The sequence below is a fragment of the Muntiacus reevesi genome, chromosome X, assembly GCF_963930625.1.
Source record: "Muntiacus reevesi chromosome X, mMunRee1.1, whole genome shotgun sequence".
NCBI lineage: Eukaryota > Metazoa > Chordata > Mammalia > Artiodactyla > Cervidae > Muntiacus > Muntiacus reevesi.
This window is the reverse complement of record NC_089271.1, coordinates 40,236,108-40,254,930: the sequence shown is the minus strand read 5'-3', so window position 1 is coordinate 40,254,930 and position 18,823 is coordinate 40,236,108. Positions and strand designations below refer to the sequence as shown.

At 35.0% G+C, this 18,823-nt stretch overlaps 1 protein-coding gene and 1 pseudogene across 8 annotated transcripts in view; both read left to right on the top strand.

The window, feature by feature from the left end:
* Positions 1-18,823, top strand: part of CASK (calcium/calmodulin dependent serine protein kinase) — a 369,874-nt gene that overhangs the window by 75,070 nt on the left and 275,981 nt on the right. The gene's annotated exons all lie outside the window — the stretch shown is intronic.
* Positions 18,072-18,146, top strand: LOC136155015 (U4 spliceosomal RNA; annotated as a pseudogene).

The following is an 18,823-nucleotide window of genomic DNA, read 5'->3' as shown; positions in this document are numbered from 1 at the left end:
TGAGCTCCAAGTTAATCTAATCCTTCAGATCTTGTTTCAGTATCCTTAGTTTTAAATACTTTTTTGAAACCTTTTGAATTATTCCTACTGTTTGTGGAAGATTCTAGAAGTTGTTATTCACAAAGGATAACAGGTGTTTTAGTGCTTTAATCTTTAAATTCTTGGATTTAGGGATTTTACATTTTATGGTTTCATAGTCTGGAGTTGGCTATTTTGAATACAAATTATTTTATAAACTTAGCAGAATTTGAAATTTACTTCTAATCAGGTTTTACCACTACAGTATGTTTCCTAAAACTTTTAAACTGTACTTAAGTTTGATATACTGTATTTGATTTTCTGTACCTTAGATATCAATAACAAAAAAACTTCCTGAATACTTAGGTAATTTTGTATAAACCTAGTTCAGTAAATATGTAGATGTGTTGAATCTTTATTTCTTTTAAATGTTTTGATAATGTTGATGAATTTAGTAAGATTCCTGTTTAAAATCGTAAGTCTAAATCAATGACCATATGCCTATGTTATGTTGATTTTGTTTATTATTATACCTAATTTTGAATCTACAGTCTAAAGACATTTTTTATGAAGACAGTTAGTTACTTTCTCAGTTGACTGAAGTTCTTTATTAACAGATTTCATTAACAGGGAGCTATAGACCCAGCCTGCCAGACTGAATTTCTTTCATTGTCACCTAACCAGGGAGTCAAATACCAAACTTAAAAAGATGGAGTTGGTATATCATCCATGTCTCTGAGGTTAAGTCTTGTGTCGTTCACTCGTTAGTGCTTTGGTATTGTTTTGAGTATACAAATGTCTTTGAGTCCTTTTCTGAAGACAAGACTAGGTCAATCCATTGATCTTATATGATAGGGTCACAGCCTATAGATATTAAATGGTATCCAGTTGAATTCTGCATTAAATGGTATCCAGTTGAATTCTGCATATTACGCATGACTTTATCTGGTTTTGATAAAAGTTCAACATTATTCAAATGAAAATATGCAATTGTTCCTTTATATTTATGGCACCAAAATGTAGTTTTTCCATCTTCTTTAACACAGTGACACTCATAATGATTAAGAAACAATAAAAATTTCATCTCCAACCCACTCCAAAGATTTTTCTTTTAAAAAAATTTTTCAGTGGAGCTCCCTTACCCTCTATTGCTTATTTTTATACTAGCTTGGAGAAGGAGATGGCAACTCACTCCAGTATTCTTGCCTGGAGAATCCCGTTGTCAAAAGAGCCTGGTGGGCTACAGTCCATGGGCTCGCAAAGAGTTGGACATGACTGAGCGACTAACACACACACACACACACTTAAATTAAATGTGGACACATTTTAAGATGTATAATAAATAATTATTTATTTTATTATATAAAACCTCTTTGAACAATATCCTCTACCCCTTACTTTTTTCAACACTCTTCAGTCACTACAGGCAAAACATATCTGCCCTTCCAGTCCATTAAAATTGTTACTGTCCAATAATGACCTTATTCATGGCTAAGAGTAGGAGATGTTATATTAAAAAGAAACATATTTTGCAATGAAATTTGAAACACAGTAAAAAGGAACCTGTATGTTCAAACAAAAATATCTAGAAATATCTATATTTACTGTTATATTCTCTTCTAATTAAGCCTGTTTCTCAAGCAACAGGTAATTTAAAATCAATTTTATTCTTTTCTTTTTTATTATATTTTTTGTGGTTTATTTAATCTTTGTCATTGCCTCAATATTCTTTCCTGTTAGTACATTTGTATTCAAATACATTATTGAGTAAAATAGGTTTCATAAAGGATCACCTGGGAACAAAAAGTATGCTGTTTACTTGCACAGGTCATTATGATACATAGACAAATAAAAAGAGTACCTTTTTTAAAAAAAAAATTACCAGAGTATAGTTGATATTACAATGTTGCATTAATTTCTGCTATACAGCAAACTGTACTAAGTTATCCATATGCAAATATCCACTCTTTCAGATTCTTTTCCCATACAGGTCATTGCAGAGTATTGAGAAGAGTTTTCTGTGATATATACAGCAGGTCCTTATTAGTTATCTATCTTAAGAGCATCTATTCTTAAGAGACTTGCAATTTAATAGTCCCAACCATTGTTTCTAATATTTTTATAAGAAAAAATAAGTAATAAATTCTAAATATATAGTTTACAAATTAGTTTTTGAAATGAAATATGTATAGTAATTAGAGACCACCTATATATGTTTTAGTATTTTACATTCTCATTGCTCTATTGAAGATAAGACATTGTAGTTATTTGAAATTTGAATATCTGTTCTGTATTTTCCCATTAAAATCTTAATTTTTTTTCAATAGGGGATCTTAACTTATAGGCTGCAGAATATCCAAGAAACCCTTAAATTGTAAGGGTTTTATATATATATGTTCATTTTCCTAGAAAGTCTAAGTTCTTATTAGATTCCTAAAAAGGCATATTATTCCTAAATGGTTAAGAATTTATTATTTCACATGTATGAAAAAGTGAAGTTGATGTTTAGAAGCATGAGATGAAAAAGAAGCTTCTATTAAATGAAAGCTGAGTGAATTTATATTAGGATTGGAGGATATTTTCTTACTTAAATACATACCCCCATTAATGAAATCCCTTGTTTATTATCTTAAAACTCACTTTAATTGATAGTTTATCTCTTACTCTGCTAATCCACCAATTTAAAGTTTACTTTTTTGTGTATTTGTACAGCTTCTTTATCCACTCATCTTTCAGTGAACATCCAGGTTGCTTCTATGTCCCGGCTGTTATAAATAGTGCTACAGTGAACGTTACGGTACATGTGTCAGTTTGAATTATGGTTTTCTCGGGGTATATTCCCAGTAGTGGGATTACTGGGTCATATGGTAGTTCTATTTTTAGTTTTTTGAGGAACCTCCATTATGTTCTCCATAGTGGCTGTATCAATTTATATTCCTACCAACAGTGCGAGAGGGTTCCCTTTTCTCCACCCCCTCTCCAGCATTTATTGTTTGTAACTTTCTTGAAGTATAGCTGATTTAAATGTTGTGTTAACTTCTGCTGTACAGCAAAGTGATTCAGTTATACATATATATTCTTTTTCATATTATTTCTCATTGTAGTTTATCACAGGAAATTGAATATAGGTCCCTGTGCTCTACAGTAGGACCTTGGTTGTTTATCCCTTGTATATACAATAGTTTGCATCTACTAATCCTAAATTCCCATTCCTCTCCTCCCCAACTCCCTCCCCCTTGGCAACCACAAGTCTGTTCTCTATGTCTGTTAGACTGTTCTATAGATAAGTTCATTTGTATCATATTCTAGATTCCACGTATAAATGTTAACATATGATGTTTGTCTTTTTTCTTTCTGAATGACTTCACTTCGTATGATAATCTCTTAAGTCCATCCATGTTGCTGCAAATGGCTAATATCCCATTGTATATATGTATCACATCTTCTTTATTCATTCATCTGTCAATGGATATTTAGGTTACTTCCATGTCCTGGCTATTTTAAATAGTGCTGCTATGAACATAGGAGTGCCTGTATTTTTTGAAATTATAGTTTTGTCTAGATGCATGCCAAGGAATGGGATTGCTGGATCATATGGCAACTGTAGTTTTAGTTTTTTTATGGAATCTCCATACCGTTTTCCATAATGGTCCACCTTGTTTACATTCCCACCAGTAGTGTAAGAGCTTCCCTTTTCTGCACATCTTCTCCAGCATTTATTATTTGTAGACTTTTTAATGATGACCATTATGACTCATGTGAAGTGGTACCTCATAGTTTTGATTTGGATTTCTCTAATAATTAGCAGTGAGTTACATCTTTTCATGTGTTTATTGACCATCTGTATGTCTTCTCTGAAAAAAATGTCCATTTACATCTTCTGCCCATTTTTTGATTGGGTTTTTTGGGGTTTTTTTAAATTTATAATTCAACTGTTTGTATATTTTGTAAATTAAGCCCTTGTCTGTTGCATTGTTTGCAAATATTTTCTCTCAGTCTGTTAGCTGTATTTTCGTTTATGGCTTTCTTTGCTTTGGAAACAGAGACACACTTTAGATACAAAGGCGCCACTAGGTTGAGAGTAAATGAATAGAAAGAGGTATACTGTGCAAACAGTAACCAAAAGAGAGCTGGTGTGGCTATAACAATATCAGATAAAATAGACTTTAAAACAAAAATTGTTACTTAGAGATAAAGGATATTTTATAATGATAAAATGGTTTGTTCATCTTGAAGATACAATTAATTATAAACATATATGCACCTAACAGCAGAGCCCCAAAATATATAGAACAAAACCAGGCAGAATTGAAGGGAGAAATACAAATTTTAGCAATAATAGTTGGAGACTTCGTTGACTAATTTGCAATTATCAATATAACAACTAGATAGAGGATCAATAAAAGAAAAGACTTGAATAATACTAACCAACTAGAGCTGATAGACACCTATAGAACATTTCAACCAACAACAGGAGAATAAACATTCTTATTAGTACACATAGAACATTATATAGTATAAATGCTAGCACATCAAATATGTCTTAATATAATTTAAAGGATTGAAATCATATATAATCTCTGGCCACAAAGGAATGATATTAGAAATCAGTAACAGAAGGAAATTTCGGAAAATCACAATTACATGGAAATTAAACCTCATACTATCAAATAGCCAATGAGTCAAAGAAATAATTGAAATACTTTGAGGTAAATGAAAACAGAAACAACATGCAAAGTTTTTTTATAAATGCCTATATTGAACAGAAGATCAGTAACCTAACTTTTCACTTCAAGAAACTAGAAATCTGGACCCAAAACAGGCAGAAATAGGGAATAATAGAGATTAGAGGAGAAATAAATGAAAGAACAGGAAACAATAAAGAAAATCAATGAAACTAAAAGTTCTTTAAAAAGAGGTCCCAAATTGAGTAGTTCTTATCTAGTCTGACCAAGAAAAAGAGAGATGATTCAAACTAATCAGGAATGACATTAAAAATATATAAAAAAGAGTAAGAATACTATGAACAATTGTATACCAACAAATTAGATAAGCTAGATGAAACAGGTTAATTTCTAGAAAGAGGCAAGCTACCAAAGCTGAGTCAAGAAGGAATGTGTGGATGGACTTTTAACAAGAAAAGAGACTGAAAATGTAATAAATTTCCCATATAAAGTTCAAACCTTAGTGACTTCATTGGTGAACTTTACTACACTTTAAAAGGATTTATACCATTCCTTCACAGATTCTTCTAAAAAATTAGAAGTAGGAATACTTCTCAACTTATTCCATGAGGCCTGCGTTAACCCCAATAATAAAACTAGACAAAGACACCACAAGAGAAGAAAACACAAAAAAATATCACATATGATGAATATATTAGCACTGCTGCTGCTGCTGCTAACTCACTTCAGTCATGTCCGACTCTGTGCGAACCCATAGACGGCAGCCCACCAGGCTCCCCCGTCCCTGGGATTCTCCAGGCAAGAACACTGGAGTGGGTTGCCATTTCCTTCTCAAATGCGTGAAAGTGAAAAGCGAAAGGGAAGTCACTCAGTCATGTCCTACTCTTAGTGACTCCATGGACTGCAGCCTACCAGGCTCCTCTGTCCATGGGATTTTCCAGGCAAGAGTACTGGAGTGGGGTGCCATTGCCTTCTCTGTATATTAGCACATCTGTCCTCAAAAAGAAATACTAGCCGATCTCATCCAGCAGCACATAAATGTTTTATGGTTCTTCAAAAAGTTAAAAACTTGAGTTAATACATAACCCAGCAGTTTCACTCTTAGGCATAAACCCAGAAGAAATAAAAGATGTCCACAGAAAACCTTGTATAAGAATATTAATAGCATTATTCATAATAGCTAAAAGTTGGAACCCAAATGTCAACTGATGAATGGTTAGAGAAAACGTGGTATATCCATCAAATGGAGTGTTATTCGGCAATTAAAAGGAAACATATATTAATATAATATACAACATGGATAAATCTTGAATACATCATGCTAAATGAAAGAAGTTAATCACAAGAGACCATATAATATATGTGCTTTTGATATAAAATGTCTCGAATAGGCAAACATATAGTAACAGAAGAAAGTAGATAAGTAGCTGCCAAGATCTGGAGAAAAGTGGAATGTAAAGAGTACTTTTAATGGGTATAAGATTTCTTTCTGAGGTAATTAAATGATCAAAAATTGAATGTGGTGATTACATGACTGAATATGCTAAAATCCATTAAATTGTACATTTTGTAGGCAAAATGTATTGTATGTTAATTATCTCAAGCTATTTTGGTAAGGCACTGTATGCAATGAGTAAGTGGAGTTTATATTCAAAATACAAGCTTGGTTGAACATTTTAAATAATCAATATGTGATACATCTTAATAGAATAAAAGACAAAATCCATATGATCATCTCAATAGATACAGAAAAGGCACTTAACAAAATCCAATACTCTTTGATGATAAAAAAAAAAACACTCAACAAACTGGGAGTTGAAGGGAAGTTTTTCAACGTGAGTAAAAGCATTTAAGAAAAATAATGATAACTTCATATTTGATAATGTATGACTGAATGCTTTCCCTCTAAATCACAAATAAACCAAAGATGTCAGTGCTTTGTACTGTTATTCAACATTATACTGGAAATTTCAGTCAGGAAATTATGCAAGAAAAAGAAATGTATCCAGATTGGAAAGGAAGAAATAAAACTTCTGTTTGCAGAAGCCTTGATCATGTATGTAGGGCACTCTAAAAAAATCCACCAAAAACCATGTATTTGATATAATTTTGATAAATGTGTTTAGGAAGGTTGCAGGATACAGGATCAATAGAAAAATGAATTTAAGACTACAAATGTACTTAATATAGCACTGAAGAGAATAAAATAATTATATTTGACAAGGAAATATTAAATATAATATTTGTAAACTGAAAAGAATAAAATATTGCTGAGGGGCTTCCCTAGTGGTCTAGTGGTTGGGAATCTGCCTGCCAAGGCACGGTATACAATTCCATCCCTGGTTTGGGGATCTCCCACATGTTGTGGAGCAATAAAGCCTATGTGGCACAACTACAGAGCTAGCACTGTGGAGCCCACAAGCGACAACTTCTGAGCCCACGTATGTCAGCTACTGGAGCACAAGTACCTAGAGCCTGTGCTCCACAAGAGAAGCCACTGCAGTGAGAAGCTCACAGACTGCAACACACAGGTCCTGCTCTCTGCAACTAGAGAAAGCTTGTGCACAGCAGTGAAGACCCAGTGCAGCCAAAAACAATCTTTTTAATAAAAAAGATAAAATATTATTGAAAAACTAAGGATATAGTAAATGGAGATCCATCCCATGTTCATCATTCAGAAGACCTAATATTATTTAGATAATAGTATTCCCAGATTGATCTACAGATTTGATGCAATCCCTGTCAAAATTCTTGCCATCACTTTTGTAGAAATTGCAAAGCTGGTTATAAAATTCACACAGAAAGCCAAGGGAACGCCGAATATCCATAATAATCTTGAGGGGAAAGGACAAAGCTGGACTTATATTTTCCCCCTTTAAAGTTTTCTGCAAAGCTACTTTAATACACATAGTGTGGTACTGGCATAAAGGATTGACGTATAGACTAATGGAAGTGAATTGAGAATCTAATAATAAGCCATACACTTACAGTCAAATTATCTTCCACAACAGTCCCAAGGTGATTCAATGAAGAAAGAATAATCTCTCCAAATCAGAGGTACTAGGACAGGTGGACAAAAGCACAAAGCTGGCCCCCTATCATGTACTATATACAAAAATTAATTCAAAATAGATAAAAATTTTAATGTATGAGTTAAAACTATAAAACTTTTAGGAGATAACATGAGAATAAATTATAACCTTGAATTAAGTAATGGTTTTGTAGGTGTGAAACCTACAGCACAAGCAACCAAAGAAAAACATAAATAACTTGGACTTCATCAAAATGGAAAACTTTTGTGCTTCGAAGGACACTGTCAAGAAAGTGAAAAGATAAGACACAGGATGGGAAAAAACATTTCAAAATCATGTGTCTAAGAAGGATATATTATCTGAAATATACAAAGACCACTGAAAAGTCAATAAAAAGACACTCAGTTAAAATCAATAATTGGTTCGAATAGACATTTCTTCAAAGAAGATTTCAGTTCAGTTCAGTCACTTTGCAACTCTTTGCAACCCCATGGACTGCAACACACCAGGCCTCCCTGTCCATCACCAGCTCATGCAGTTCACTCAAACTCATGTCCATTGAGTCGGTGATGCCATCCAACTATCTCATCCTCTGTCGTCCCCTTCTCCCGCCTTCGATCTTTCCCAGCATCAAGGTCTTTTCAAATGAGTCAGTTCTTTGCATCAGGTGTCCAAAGTATTAGAGTTACAGCTTCAGAATCAGCCCTTCCAGTGAATATTCAGGACTGATTTCCTTTAGGATGGACTGGTTGGATCTCCTTGCAGTCCAAGGGACTCTCAAGAGTCTTCTCCAACACCACAGTTCAAAAGCATCAGTTCTTTGGTGGTCAGCTTTCGTCACAATCCAACTCTCACATCCATGCATGACTACTGGAAAAACCATAGCCTTGACTAGACGAACCTTTGTTGGCAAAGTAATGTCTCTGCTTTTTAATATGCTGTCTAGGTTGGTCATAACTTTTCCTCTAAGGAGTAAGCATCTTTTAATTTCATGGCTGCAGTCACCATCTGCAGTGATTTTGGAGCCCAAGATAATAAAGTCTGTCACAGTTTCCACTGTTTCCCCATCTATTTGCCATGAGGTGATGGGACCAGATGCCATGATATTAGTTTTCTGAATGTTGAGCTTTAAGCCATCTTTTTCACTCTCCTCTTTCACTTTCATCAAGAAGCTCTTTAGTTCCTCTTCACTTTCTGTCATAAGAGTGGTGTCATCTGCATATCTGAGGTTATTGATATTTCTCCCAGCAATCTTGATTCCATCTTGTGCTTCATCTAGCCCAGCGTTTGTCATGATGTACTCTGCATATAAGTTAAATAAACAGGGTGACATTATACAGCCTTGACATACTCCTTTCCCTATTTGGAACCAGTCTGTTGTTCCATGTCCAGCTCTAACTGTTGCTTCCTGACCTGCATACAGATTTCTCAAGAGGCAGGTAAGATGGTCTGGTCTGGTATTCCCATCTCTGGAAGAATTTTCCACAGTTTGTTGTGATTCATACAGTCAGAGGCTTTGGCATAGTCAATAAAGCATAAGTAGATGTTTTTCTGGACTCTCTTGCTTTTTTGATGATCTGACGGATGTTGGCAATTTGATCTCTGATTCCTCCGCCTTTTCTAAATCCAGCTTGAACATCTGGAAGTTCACGGTTCACTTGTTGCTGAAACCTGGCTTGGAGAATTTTGAGCATTACTTTACTAGCATGTGAGATGAATGCAATTGTGCAGTAGTTTGAGCATTCTTTGGCATTGCCTTTCTTTGGGATTGGAATGAAAACTGACCTTTTTCAGTCCTGTGGTCACTGCTGAGTTTTCCAAATTTGCTGGCATATTAAGTGCAGCACTTTCACAGCATCATCTTTTAGGATTTGAAATAGCTCAACTGGAATTTCATCACCTTCACTAGCTTTGTTCATAGTGATGCTTCCCAAGGCCCACTTGACTTCACATTCCAGGATGTCTGGCTCTAGGTAAATGACATCCTAAAAGATGATGCTGTTCTTTGGATCTCTGCATTCAAATGGGTATATCTTTCCTTTTCACCCTTGCTTTTCACTTCTCTTCTTTTCACAGCCATTTGTACGGACTCCTCAGACAGCCATTTTGCTTTTTTGCATTTCTTTTTCTTGGGAATGGAAGATTTAAGGGTTGTCAATAAACATGTCAAAGTATGCTCAGCATCATTAGGGAAATGGAAATCTAAACCATAATGAGATACACCTACTAGGATGGCTATACTCAAAAGACAGGGACATATGTTGGCAAGGGTGTGAAAATTGGAATCCTCATATGTTACTGGCAGGAATATAAAATGGTAGAACTACTATGGAAAACAGTGTGCTAGTTCCTCAAAAGTTAAACATAGACTTACCCTGTAACCTAGCAATTCCACTCCAAGGTATGTTCCTGAGCATTGAAAATATGTGTTGATGCAAAACTTGGTACACAAATGTTTATAGCAGCATTATTCATTCACTGCATCCTAACTGTGGAAACAAATGAAAGGTTTATCAACTGATGAATGGATAAACAAAATGAAACATTACTTACAGTAGAATATTATGGGGACCACATGTAAATCCATGGCTGATTCATGTCAGTGTATGTCAAAAACCACTACAATATTGTAAAGTAATTAGCCTCCAACTAGTAAAAATAAAGGGGAAAAAAAAGAAATGAAGGGTACAGTAGGCTGGTTCATCATTCAAAAATCATTTACTGAAAGCTATCATATAATAGGACAAAGAAGAAAAATCACTTGATCATATCAATAGATGCAGAAAAAGTATTTGACAAATCCAATACCCATTCATGAATAAAAACTTCCAGCAACATACAAACAGAAGGAAACTTCTTCAACCTGGTAAAGAGGAGCTATTTAAAAAAAAAAAACAACCTATAGGCAACATCATACTTATTGGTAAGACAGTAGATGCTTTCTCTCTTAAATTGGGAACAAAGCAAGGATGTCCCTGCTTACCACAACTATTCAGCTTCCTACATGGAAGTCCTAGCTAATGCAATATGACAGGATAAAGAAATTAATGCTATATAGTTTGGGAAAGAAGAAATAAAACTTTATCATTAGATGATATCACTATGTAGAAAGTCTCAAAGAATTAACAACAAGAACCTCCTAGAACTAATGAGTGATTGTAGAAAGGTTTCAAGTCCCATGGTTGATACACGGAAGTTAACTATTTTCCTGTATATAAACAGTGTGCAATTGGAATTTGAAATTCAAAATTCAGTGCCATTACATTAGCAGTAAAAATACTGAAATACTTAAATGTGTAAATTTCATAAAACATACAAGCTCTGTACAAAGAAAACTGGGTAAAACTCATGGTAGAAATCAAAGAAGATGAAAAGAATGTAGTTGGTGGACTGACACTATTCAACTTCAATGCTTACTTTAAAGCTACAGTAATCAAGACAGTGTGGTATTTGTGAAAGAGTCAGCAAATAGATTAATGGAATATAAATGGGAGCCCAGAAGTAGATCCATACAAATAGAGTCAGCTGGTCTTTAACAAAGTAGCAAAAGGAATCCATTGGAGAAAGGATAGTCTTTTCAACAAATGCTGCTGGAACATCTAGATATCCATATGCCAAAAAGAAGAATCCAGACATTTAATCTAGATTGAAGAATCTAGACAATCTAGAATCTAGACCTTACATCTTTTGGAAAAATATACTCAAAATGATTTTCTCCTCAGAATGGGAACAAAGGATGTGTATGGTGACCATTCTTATTAAGCCTAATGCTGAAAGCCACCTCAGTCAGACTGGAAAAGGAAATAGAAGCATTTAGATTGGAAAGGAAGAAATGAAACTGCTCATATTTGCAAATGACATGAAAGTCTTTGTACAAAATCACAAAGAATTACCAAAAAACAAACCTCTTAAAGCTAATGTGAGTTTATCAATAATATGAGATGAACATAGCAAAATTCTATTTCTGTATCCCTATATACTAGCAAAGAACACCTGGAAACTACAGTTAAAAACAAAATATTATTTGCAATCACCCAAAGCAAAATGAAATTCTTAGGTATAAATCCCACTAAACCTGTAGAAGCCATGTATGTTAAAAAACTACAGAACTCTGATGAAAGAAATCAAAGATCTAAATAAATGGAGAAATGTACTGTGTTCATGGATTGGAAGGCTCAATATAGTAAAGATGTCATTTCTCCCCAAATTACTCTCTAGATTTGCTCCAGTTCCAGTTAAAACCCCAGGAAGATTTGCTGTGTATATAGAAAGCTTATTCTCATATGGAAAGACAAAAGCATAGGAAATTTTGAAAAAATTATAATGAAATGAGACAAATCATTCACCCCATTTTAAGACTTATATGGCTGTAGTTATTTAAGTGTAGTACTGGCAGAGCGATAGACACATACTTCATTGCAACACATTAGATTGCCCAGAAGTAGCCCCACATAGATACAACCAACTGATTTTTGAGAAAGGTTCAAATCCTATTCAATGAAGAACAGATAGGGTGTTTTATATTTTAAAAGTAGTAGAGCAATTAGCTATCCATAGGCCAAAAATTGTACCTCAACATAAACCTCACATCTTATATAAAAATTAATTCAAACTGAATGCTAACTTTACATGTAAAACATAAAACTCCAGAACTTTTTAAAGACATACTAGAAAATCTTTGGGACCTGGTAGATGAAGGTCTTAGACATGATACCAAATTCACAGTTTGTAGATTAAAAAAAAAAAAGAATCTCAACAGTAATAAAGGGAGATAGACAAAGAGCATGTGCATGTACAGGAGGAAGTAGGGCATAAGGGAGAGAAATCATCTAATTAGGCAGTGGGTAAAAGAAACATTTTCCCAAAAAGGATTGTACAGGTTCCTCCCAAGCACATGAAAATATGTGCGACATCATTAGAGAAGTACAAATTTAAGCCACAGTGAGGTATCACTATACAACTATTACAACAGCTGAAATTTTTTAAGATGATAGCACCATATCTGGCAAGGATATAGGGAAACTGCATCTTTCATATGTTGCTGTTTGGAATTTAAAGTTGTGTAGTCACTATGGAAAAACAATTTGCCATACAGTCTAAGTATTGTACTCCAGGGAAATGTACATCCCAGAGAAAGGAAAACCTGTTTTCACACCAACACCTGCAATCAGGTTTTCATAGTGGTTCTATCTGAAGGAGGTAAAATTTAGAAAGAACTGAAATGTCCCGCAGTGGGTTAATGATGAACCAAATTGTGGTACATCCATACCATGGACTACTACTCAGCAGAAAGAAGAAAAAAGACTAGAAACCTATGTACGCATACAGCTATTTGGGAATTTGGGGATTATGCTGTATTTAAAAATCTCAAGGAAATTAATGCTGTATTTTAAAAAAACTATTTGTAAAGGTCATATACTGTATTATTTTCTTTGTATAGGTTTCAAAGTGATAAAATTATAGAACTGGAAGATGGATTAATGACTGTCAGGTACTGGGGACCACAAAGCTTGTGTGAGGAGCATGAAGAGGGGTAGGTGTGACTATAAAGGGTAGTATGTTAGGAATGTTGTGGGGGATCTTTGTGGAATAGTTCTGTGTCTCTGTTGCGGTGACTGTGAATTTACACATTGTGATAAAATTAGTTAGCTCTACACATACGCATGAGTCTATGTAAAACTGGTGGAATCTGAATAAGGCCTGTTGTTTTTACCAATTTCACTTTCCTGGTTTTTATATTATACTACAGTTAGGTACATAAGGGATCTTCCCTGATGGCTCAGATGGTAAAGGATCTGCTGGCAATGCAGGAGACCCAGGTTCGATCGCTGGGTCAGGAAGACCCTCTGGAGAAGGGAATAGCACCCCACTCCAGAGTTCTTGCCTGGAGAATCTTGTGCACAGAGGAGCCTGGTGGGCTACAGTCCCTGGGGTTGCAGAGTCAGACATGACTGAGTGACTAATACTTTCCACTTAGCTACAAAAGGTGTTACCACCAGGGAGAGAGTGAATTAAGAACCTCTCTGTACTATCTTTGCACTTTCTGCTAAGTATGATAATTTTAAAATGAAAAAACATCTTTTTAAAATTTTCTCATGATCTATATGCTCATACACAAAATGGATAATTAAGCCACAAAAATTTGAGCATATTTGGAGTGCAGTCTATTTTCATAATAGCTTTTTTTTATAAATTCATATCCCATAAAATTTACCTCTTTAAATTATACAATTCATTTGCTTTTAGTATATTCACAGACTTGTGCAAACCTCATCACTGTCTGTTTCCAGGCCATTTTCATTACCCCTAATAGAAACCCCATTCCCATTAGTAGACACATGTTATCTAACCCCTCCCCAGCCTCTGTCAACCACTTATCTGCTTTCTCTCTCTTGTGGATTTGCCTATTGAGGACATTCCGTATAAATAGAATCATACAATATGTGACCTTTGTGCCTGGCTTCTTTCACTTAACGTGTCTTCAGGGTTCATCCAAGTTGTAGCATATACCAGTACTTCATTCCTTTATAGAGCCAAATAACATTCCCCTGTGTGGATGTACCACATTTTGTGTATTCATGTATTAGTTAATGACATTTGGATTGTATCATTTTTAGCTATTATGCATGATGCTGCTATGAACATTTATGGACAGTCTATCCTGATTCAGAGAATCTGTATTTGCAAATTTGCTTACTGGCTAAAATTTATTTGTAACCCCAAAATGAATATGCTTGGCACTTTCACAGTCATTCACAGACATGTGCAGAGTGGCAAAAAATTTGAATCACCCTGTGCACACATTCCCAGCTGAGGTCGAACAGGCCACACTCTGCCTTCTTTTTCTGGCTCTCATGATATAAACAAGGGTTCTTTTATGATCTATTTAGTGCTATATATATATATATATTTTTTTTTTTTTGCAACTTTGTGTTAGTTTGCTGCTTCAGGTGGTCCCCAAGAATAGTACTAAAAGTATTGTCTAGTGTTCATAAGCACAGTAAGATTGCATTGTGCCCTACAGAGAAAATTCAAGTGTTAGATAAGCTTAGTCATTCGTGAGTTATAGGACTGTTGGCCGAAGTTCAATATTAATGAATCAACAGTATATATAGACATCTTGTTTTATTGCCCTTTGCTTTATTGACCTTTGCAGATATTGCATTTTTTACAAATTGAAGGTTTGTGTCAACCCTACCTCGGACAGGTCTATACATCAGCACTATTTTTCCAAAGTGTTTGCCCACTTTATGTCCCTTTGTCACATTTGGTAATTCCCTCAGTATTTCAGACTTTTTCACTATTACATTTGTTATGGTGATCTGTAATCAGAGCCTTCAAATCTAGGTCAGTCTTCATCAGTGGAGAGTCTCGAATTGCTGGTTCCTATTATTAGGTTACTCTCCTTTTAGAAACCAGTTCCATCACTTATAAAACAACCCAGTAGAAATTATTTCTTAGGACATTATTTGGATAAAAACTGTACATTTCATTTGAGATCACATTTGTTTTTAGTCTCATAGAAAATCATAGGTACTTAGAGTTAGAAAGAGGATATACCCAAGGACTGTGTAAGTAAAAATCAAACTTTTACAGTGGCACCTTTCGTAGATAAGCTTGGAATCAACTTCTGAGTCTTGAAAGACCTTGATTAGAAATAATTTGTAATTTGACTAAAGCCTAAATTTGATTTGCACAAGGTGAATGGCTGGGTTTGGAGATTTACTTAGCCTGATAGTAAACTTAGCCACTAAATTTTTGCTGAGTGGTAAAAAAATAATAAATAAAAAATTTTCTGTCATATGAATTTTTGCTTTGTAATCTTAACTGCTCACCTCTTCAACAGCGTGAATAACTGACTACCAAAATACCATGATTTTGGTAGTAGTACATCAAAAAAAGCAATATGTATGTATAAACAGAGTCAATTTTGTTTCTCTTTGTAGTGAAGATTTCACCAGTAACCAAATGAATAGGCATATTCCCCTTTTCATTGCTGCCATGTCCAGATCCCTCACTGTTTAAAATGCTAGGCCTGTTGTTAGGTATTGTTTATGTTTGTCATCTCATCTATTCTTCCAAGAAATCCTGCAAAATATTTGTTATCTACATTTTGTGTATGAGGATATTGAGGATTAGAGAAGTGAGAGAACTTTTTGATTGATGAACAGAAATGATAGAGCCAGTTGAACCCAAGTTGGTCTGCCTTTTGGACTCTAATGCCCATTTTTTCCATACATATCAGACTGTTAGTCCTCAGGCTTTGTATCCTAGAGTGTAGCTACCTTTGTATTCATATGCCTCCTCTGCCACAAACAAAATGTGTGTGTGGATTGGAGACAGAAATTTTTCCTTGTTTTCCTCACAACTTTACTCTGAACATCTAGACCTATGTCTGACACAGAGTAGATATTCAGTACGTATTTATTGAGTGAGTGAAGGAATGTCATATAAGTTTTGTGAATTTACTGAAGATTCTAGGGATGAGCTTTCCAGGTGGTCAGTGGTAAAGAAACCACCTGCCAATGCAGGAAATGTGGGCTTGATCCTTGGGTCAAGAAGATCCCCTAGAGCAGGAAATGGCCACCCACTCCAGTATTCTTACCTGGGAAATCCCATGGACAGCAGAGCCTGGCAGACTACAAGTCCATGGGATTGCAGAGAATTGGATACAACTGAGCACACAAATAAAATAGAACATATGGTTCCAATAGAAAAAAAGAAACAGCAAGTCTCAAAATTTTATTGATACCAACTCCTCTGGAAGAGGAGATGGCACCCCACTACAGTATTCTTGCCTGGAAAATTCCATGGATAGAGGAGCCTGATAGGCTATAGTCCATGGGGTCACAGAGAATCAGAAACAACTGAGCATGCCCACACACACACTCACTCACTCACACATACTCAGGATGACAAAATAAAAGATCAGTGTAATAGTTGATGAAAAGAAGAAAGTTTATGCTCTTTTGCAAAGATTACATCTGTAAAAAGTGAATAGGCTGTTGTTACACTTTGATGATTACAACTCCAAAGTTGGAGTCCTAATTCTAATACTTTGATTATCACATGATTTTAGTACTGTGCTTATCTATCCCTTCTTACCTGACTTAGCACTCTAGCATATCCAGACTACTTTGGTTCGGAAGCTCGCTTGGCAGCTTGCTATAATGAGGTCATATAATTAGTTATGGTAGTGGGTGGTACCCTTCTTATATGTGAAATTCAAGTCTAGGTATCCTGAAAGTAATTTCTGTAGAGATCCCAGAGAAAGATCAGGAAGTCTCAGGAATGGACAAAGGACTTGGAAAATAATTCAGGAAAATAAATTTATTCGAATGATTAGTAAACTATACACTATGTCATTTGTCATCAGAGACATGCAAGTTAATACCACAGGGTATTACCACTGCTCTCCCAACCATGTTACTAAAAACTGAAAATGACAATTTCAAATGTTGGTGAAGACATAGAACCACCAAAACTCACTGTAACAAGGGTATAAATTAGTTCAACCACTCTGATAAGCTATTTAGGAATAGAGACCAAAACTGATGTGTATATACTTTAACAACCTAGCATTTTCACTCCTAGATATATACCCATCAGAAATTCCTCAACGGATGTTCACCAGAAAACATGTACAAGAATGCTTTTTGCAGAATTATACTAATCCTGAATTGGAAATAATCCAAATGTCCAATAGCTGTAGAATGGCATAAATAAATTGTAGTATATTCATACAGTGGAGTGCTATTAGGTTGGTGCAAAAGTAATTGCCATTTTGCATTGTTGAACTTCGCTGTTTGATATTGGAATATATTCTTAAATAAATTTGGTTATGTTATATATCATTTTACTGTGCATTTCTTGCTTTTTTTCTTTTGTTTTTTTGCTCATGACATTACTTGCTATTTATTTTATATTTATTTAGACTAGGGAAGGGAAATGATATTAGACCAAAAGCAAATTCAAGTGATTTTCTTATTCAAGTTCAAAACGGGTTATAAAACAGCAGAGATAACTTGCAAAATATCAGCAACATATTTGGCCCAGGAACTGCTAATGAACGTACAGTGCAGGGGTGGTTCAAGAAGTTTTGCAAAGGAGAAGACTGCCTTGAAGATGAGGAGTGTAATAACTGGCCATCATTAGTTCTCAAAGATCAATTGAGAGGATCATCAAAGCTGATCCTCTTACAACTATATGAGAAGTTGCCAAAAAATTCAGTGTCAACCATTCTACTGTCATTAGGCATTTGAAGCAAATTGGAAAGGTGCAAAAGCTTGATAAGTGGATGCCTCATGAGCTGACCACAAATCAAGAAAAACTGTCAAGCTTTGTGCAGTGGCAGTATCATAGCCAATGAGGTTTATCCAAGGCGCAATTATTGCTAATTGAAAGAAAAATTGTCATCTTGAAGCATCATCTTCTCTTATTCTATGCAACAACAACAAACCGTTTCTTGTGTGATGAAAAGTGGATTTTATACAACAACCAGTGACAATCAGCTCGGTGGTTGGACCAAGAAGAAGCTCCAAAGCACTTTCCAAAGCCTAACTTGAACCCAAAAAAAGTCTTGGTCACTGTTTAGTGGTCTGCTGCCAGTCTGATCCACTATAGCTTTCTGAATACTGGCAAAACTATTACATCTGAGAAGTATGCTCAACAAATCATTGAGATTCACCAAAACCGACAATGCCTATAGTCAGAATTGGTCAACAAAATGGACCCAGTTCTCCACAGCAATGCACGTTACACAACCAACACCTCAAAAGTTGAACAAATTGGGCTATGAAGTTTTGCCTCATCTGCCATATTCACCTGACCTCTCACCAACCAGTTTTCACTTCTTCAAGCACCTCGACAACTTTTTGCATGCAAAATGCTTCCACAACCAGCAGGAGGCAGAAAATGCTTTCTAAGAGTTTATCGAATCCTGAAGCACAGATTTTCATGCTACAGGAATAAACTAACTTATTTCTTATTGGTAAAAATATGTTGATTGTAATGGTTCCTATTTTAATTAATAAAGATGTGTTTGAGCCTAGTCATAATGATTTAAAATTCACACTCCAAAACCACAAT